Source organism: Pongo pygmaeus, chromosome 2 (assembly GCF_028885625.2).
Source record: "Pongo pygmaeus isolate AG05252 chromosome 2, NHGRI_mPonPyg2-v2.0_pri, whole genome shotgun sequence".
NCBI classification, from domain to species: Eukaryota; Metazoa; Chordata; class Mammalia; order Primates; family Hominidae; genus Pongo; species Pongo pygmaeus.
The window spans coordinates 183,540,284-183,547,120 of NC_085930.1; the positions used below are offsets into that span (position 1 = coordinate 183,540,284).

At 38.6% G+C, this 6,837-nt stretch overlaps 1 pseudogene; it reads left to right on the forward strand.

Moving 5' to 3' along the window:
- The first annotated feature begins 718 nt into the window (after positions 1–718).
- LOC129033611 (large ribosomal subunit protein uL2-like) lies at positions 719–1,501 on the forward strand (annotated as a pseudogene).
- Positions 1,502–6,837: the final 5,336 nt, after the last annotated feature.

Consider the following 6,837-nt stretch of genomic DNA (forward strand, 5'->3'; position numbering starts at 1 on the left):
ACTGATAAGGTCTTAGGGAGGGTACAGAAGTCTTCATTTTGAGATGCAATAGCACAAAGTCTTATTCTCTTATAATGAACTATAGAACAGTGAATAAATGTAATTGTTCTACTTGAACTGATGCTTTCTCTCTTTTGTTAAATAGCTTGGAGCTAATAAAATGACATTTCTTCACATTCTATAATTCAGTGCTTTCAGGAATTTAGATAGATCTTGACAAAGAGTATTAATTAGTGAAGTTTTACTGTTGGTTCATATTCTGTGCTATTACCTTCAATATTTAATAACTAACTTTGAGGGGTTTGAACTATACTTGTAGTTTAAATAGTAGAATTGTTTTATATAACTGATATATTAGTAATTTTAAAAGGTCACATTTGGCCGGACACAGTGGCTCACGCCTGTAATCCCAGCACTCTGGGAGGCCGAGGCGGCCGGATCACAATATCAGGAGTTCAAGACCAGCCTGGCCAAGATGGTAAAACTCCGTCTCTACTAAAAATACAAAAAAATTAGCCAGGCGTGTTGGCGGGCGCTTGTAATCCCAGCTACTCAGGAGGCCGAGGCAGAGAATTGCTTCAACCCAGGAGGTGGAGGTTGCAGTGAGCCGAGATGGCGCCACTGCACTCCAGCTTGGGCGACAGAGCGAGACTCCGTCAAAAAAAAAAAAAGGTCATATTCGGTCTTTCGGCCGCGCTTGTGAGCAGGACCCGTCGCCATGGGCCGCACGATCTGTGGACAGTGGAAGGGTGCCGGGTCTGCGTTCCCCGCGCAGGTGAAGCACCGTCAGGGCACAGCGCGCCTGCGCGCCGTGGACTTCCTCCAGCGGCTACAAGAGCACCGTGAAGGACGCTATCCTCTACCCGGGCTGCGGCGCGCCCCTCGCCAAGATGGTCTTCCGGGATGCGTACCGGTTTAGGAAGTGGACGGAGCTGTTCATTGCCGCTGAGGGTATTCACATGGGTCAGTTTGTGTATTGCAGCAAGAAGGTCCAGCTCAACATTGGCAGTGTTCTCCCTGTGGCCACCATGCCTGAGGGTACGACCGTGTGCTGCTTGAAGGAGAAGCCTGAAGACCGTGGCAAGCTGGCCCTGGCATCAGGGAACGATGCCACCATTATCTCTCACAACCCTGAGACCCAGAAGACCCCTGAAGCTGCCCTCTGGCTCCAAGAAGGTTATTTCCTCAGCCAACAGAGCTGTGGGTGGTGTAGTGGCCAGAGGTGGCCGAAATGACAAAGCCATCTTGAAGGCTGGCTGGGCTCACCACAAATACAAGGCAAAGAGGAACTGCTGGCCACGAGTACGGGGTGTGGCCATGAACCTTGTGGAGCATCCTTTCGGAGGTGGCAACCACCAGCACATCGGCAAGCCCTCCACCATCCGCAGAGATGCCCCCGCTGACCGCAAAGTGGGTCTCATTGCTGCCCGCCAGACTGGACGTCTCCGGGGAGCCAAGACTGTGCAGGAGAAAGAGAACTAGTGATGAGGGGCTCATTAAAGTTTGTCCTTCTGCCATCAAAAAATAAATAAATAAATACAAATAAAAGATAATATTCATTCCTAACGCTCTTAAATGTTTTTCCACAGTTGAAACAGATGTATTATGAGTTTTTTGTTATATAAATATAGGATTATTGTAAAAGAGTTGAGTGGTACATAAAAGTGTAAAGAAGAGATTATATACCACCTAAAATCCCACCAGCCTGAGTTAAAAAACATTAGCCATTTAGTAACCATATGTTCATGCATTTCTCTATCAATATAAATCTACACACACATACGTAGTTGTGTGTGTATATATACATACATATACATAATTTTATATTAAAAATCAATCATATTGTATATGTTGTTTTACTCTGAATTTTTGTAAGTGCTGTCTTTTGTGGGGTTTTTGCTTGTCTCTCTTCTTTCCCTCTAGTCCCCTATTCTATCTCTATACATTCCCAATATTACATCTTCCTCCCTCACTGTGTAACCAATTCATAAAGTGATATTTATCTTTCTCATAAGCACATATATCAATTTACCATTGTTTATTTTACAAAAACATAATCATCTTACATACAACTCTTTCACATCTTTCTTTTTTCCAACATATATATATTTATATATATATAAAATTCATTCTTTGGAATCCCAACTCATCACTTAGTAGCAGTGACTTGGGGCAAACTGTTTTGTTTCTGAGTTTTTATCTGTAATATGGGGATAATTATTGTAACTATTTCCTTGGGTTGTTATTAAGCACAATATATTAGTCTATATAAAGTGCTTAGAACCACACGTTACTCAAAGTAAGTGCCATGAAGCATTAGCTATTATTTATAATAGGTGCAGAATATTTTTTCATGGTATAGATGTAAAAAATATATTCAACCAGAAAGCCCCTAATTAAATAATGGATCTAAGTAATGATCATCAGTGGATACTAAACTCTTTGGATGAACAGTGGCAGGGGGCAAAGGGGCTGATTAGACAGACAACACCTGAATTCATTCAATAATGTTAAAGAAAAAAGTGGGACAACTAGATATTATTTGCTTACAGAGGTGATAAAATAGGAAGTATTTAGCACCATCTATGAAACATTGTTGCCCAAGAGTCACAGAAACTTCTTTAAGCTTATAATCTCCTCATGTGTAAAAGCTAGCATTCTCCAAGTCTTGGCATTAGAAAGGACCTTTATCACCTGTTTGGCTATTTCTGTTGGAGAAGGAGACAAGCATATTTTTCTGGGAACATTCATTTTCCTCCTGGAGATTTGTGGATCTCTGTAGGGCAAGCTGCCTTCAGGATTCACAGAATTTTTATCAGCACCTCATAGTTCTCCGTTACTGGTCCCCGAAGGCATCTCTAAGAGCAGAAGGGGAAAAGGGCTTCCATTTCTCTCCATCTGTTCTTCGAAGAACCAAGGCCTGGCTCCTACCCTCTAGACCCCCTGTGAGCTGGTCCAACAGCTGCTTGGCTCAGGAAAGACAGTTTGTCATTGATTCGGACTGGGGGGAAATATTCAAGCCACCATATTCATAAATGAAAGCCTTTACTACTATTGGCTAGGTCCAGTCGCTGACACCTGTAATTTCAGCACTTTGGGAAGTCAGGGCAGGAAGATCACTTGAGTCCAGGAGTTTGAGACCAGCCTGGGCATCATAGCAAGACCCCATCTCTATTAAAAATCAGAAAAATTAGCTGAGTGTGGTAGTGCACGCTGCAATGTAGCTGTAGTCCCAGCTACAAAGGAGCCTGAGGCAAGAGGATCACTTAATCTCAGGAGTCTGAGGCTGCAGTGAGCTGTGATTGCACCACTGAACTCCAGCTTGGGCAACAGAGCAAGACACTGTCTCAAAACAAACAAACAAAAACCACCACAAATAACAACAGCAAGAAGAAAGGCTTTACTATATGTTTCAAAAAACAAAGTGATTTTCATAAATTACACAGATTTTAAGCAGAAAAAGGAAGGTAAAGCTCAGATGAAATTACATCATTGAGCCATAAAGGAAAAGAGTTATCATTCCATTAGAGGAAACTCCCATTGACTGAAGAAGGATAAGATGATATTTTATACTTTGGGAACCTAAACAACTAAAAAGGAAAAGAGAAATAAATATAAGTAATTAAAAATTTAAAAAAGTGCAGAATCGCCATACTTTTAGTCTGTCTTTCTTCTATGGGAAGATTCTAACATTATTGAGTATGCAGGTAAAAGAGAATGGAGGTGGCACCTTGAGTTTTTCCTTCTATGCCCTCCGAGGAGTGTGGCATTATATATGTACCTTGCCGTGAAATAAATATCACCATAAAAGAGGAAGTCAAACATAAATGCTCTGCAAATTCTAGCAGACCTGCTTTATGTCTGTTCATTTCTGGAGATGTCCAGATACAACTTGTATGGTATTTTTTTCTTTTTTCTGAAAATCAGAACTATATTTTTAGAATTTATAATAACTAGTTGAGCAACAATGATACACTTTCCATAAGAACCATTTTTACCCTGTTTTAATAAGGTTGGTATACATGGAGTGCAGGGTAGCAGAGCAGCCGCAGGCAGAATACATGGGACTGCTATGAAGCACGAAAAGTTTCCCTTAGGAAAAAACTGTACCTTTAACAGTGTGACCTAATTGAAGAGCTCCAGACATAAAAATTCAGCCTTCCCAAAGCATGAAGCTTGCATTCTTCTGTAACTGCCATGGTAAGAATAACTCCAGAGAGACCGTAAAAGAATAGTGCTGTTGTCATTATCATTCCTGTGTAAAGAAAAAAAAATATATGTCTAAAGGTGTTTCTTTTTCCATTTTATCAAGGGTCTTTGCTTGGAAACTTTTAAATATGATCTTACAACTCTGCTTCTAAATAATACACCTGCTGTAAGATAGTAAATACTCAATTTGTGTTACTCAATTCAGCTTTACTTAAATTATTTTCTTATAAAAGTTCAGAAGATCACCTACTTATGACTTGATAGTACCTGTAGGATGCCATGACACATGTGTGAACCAATAGCAATGCAGTAAAATTTCATGAAACGATGGTTAATAAACTCGGCCCTGATGAGTACTCACATGTTAAGTGACATTTTGCCTACTATGTTGGGGATACAGTTGTTAGACTTCAGATCTGAAGAAATCTCCAGAGACTATCTGATTTATACCCTTCTCTTCAAATATTTGAATACCATTCAAGACTGACAGTTGTTTGCTTTCTTCATAAAGATGTTGCAGGACAGAGATTCCATAATTTTCAAGATTTTTATCATTTCACTTACAAAATTGCTTGCAATTATCCCTCTAAAAATTTTATGTTAATAATATTATTTCAAAACGGTGGAATTTTTATATTCTGGAAGAACTGGGACATAAAATGAAGAAGCTGAATCCTTAAAAGAGTGAGTAGGATTAAAATTCCATCTTCTGATTGCTAACTCATTCTTTCCTCTATAATATGCTACCTCAAAAGTGAATAAAAATTTTACAATAGTATTTTAAAATACCTTCATCCATTACTAGTCAGAGTGACTTTGTCTTTTAATTTTTATATCCTTACTTCTATCACCTTGTAGGCACAATATAAGAAAGGAATGATAAAAACCCATGTAAACATAACGCAATTTTTTAAAAAAGAAATACTGCAATTGGTTAATAAATTCTCACAAGTTAAGAGAAATTTGTTTAAGCCAGACCATTTTACTCATAGACAAAATGAAGAAATTAAACTAAAGGATTTGTAAGATACCTTTCTATTAAAAGGGTTCAGAACATGTCTCGCCAAAATATACCACTTAGGGGTATTATTTTTAGCTAATAGAAATTGAGGACCAACACACACAGTTGCTAAATCAAGTTTAGCCTAACGCTGCCTGCTTACTTATTTTAGGTTCAGCCTAAAGACTTCTCTGTAGGTAGGTAACTGTAGCTTAAATGGGGGCATAAACAGACTGTAATGTACTTTTGTGCCAATCACCAAGTTTTGACCAATCAACAGGGGCCAATTGTTCAAAACATGTTCAAATAAGGCAAACACCAAGTTGTAACCAATTTGGCTGTTTCTGTACCTTACTTCTGCTATCTGTACCTTGCTTTCCTTTTTCCCTCTAAAAATTTTCTTCCACCACGTGGCTGAACCGGAGTCTCTCTGAACCTACTTTGACTTAAAAGTCTTTCCGATTTGCGATTTCTTTGCTCAATTAAACTGTTAAATTTAATTTGTCTAAGGTTTTTCTTTTAACACAAGAAAAGCTCTTTACTTGCCCCTCAACTTACCAAAGTATAAACTTCCCCTTTTGTAAAAATAAATTTAGTTTGTAGAGGAAATTTTCATCAGTGAAGGAAATTTTCATGAGTAAATCTGTACCAGGAAGAGAGCTACTCATCAGCTGAGAGATTTTTATCTGACTAACAAGGCAATCTTCATTTACCCTATATTTCCTCCCTCCCCTCACCTTCCCATAATTTATCTCCCCACTCCCCTGTTATAAAAGTCTCAGTCATCTGCACTTCCTTGAGTCTCATATTTCTGTAGGACCCCTGTGCATACATACATAATTAAAATTACTTTTTCCTGTTAAACTGTTTTATGCCAATTTAATCCAGAGACCAGCCAGGAACTCAGAAGAATAGAAGAAACCCATTTTTTTTTCTCCCTTGCACCATTTTAACACTGCTTGAATCAATTCAATTTTGTTTTATGAAAGCTTTCCTTGTGCTTTCCATGCTAACGTTATCACCATATTCACCATGAAAGCATGTAGGACTTCGGGGTGGAACTGAAAGGAAAAAAGAATAATTTTCTCTCTACCCTTTATTGTTCTTAATGAGGACAGACCTCAGTAATGAAGGACAGATTAATAAGGGAAAAACAGTTTATTAACATGTATACCTCATATAGACACAGGAGATACTCAGAGAAATGAGTAAATCTCAAAAAGACAGCTTCGAAATCAGGCTTAAATACCATCTTTAGTTAGAACAGAGACCAGTTATGAGGAGGTGATCAGGAAAAGCACAGTAAACAATGGTAAGGTTTGTTATACAGATTTCAGTCCACGCCTTCTCCATTGATAACAGTCTCCAATGACTTAGAGTCATTCTTCTCTTCCTGGAACTGAGAGGGAAACACCCTTACAAATGGAGATTTCCAGTATAGAAGTAAAAGTTTCTTACAAAAGGGTAAATCCTATTCTGTTTTTAGAGCTTCTCTTGTGGCTGCTGTTTCTCAAAATAATCCTGATGCCAAAGAGGCACATTTTGAAGTGGCATATTCTGGTCCCTTAAAGTATGTACCTTTATATAAGAAAACTGACATAAATTTTACAATTTAATGGAGTGTCATT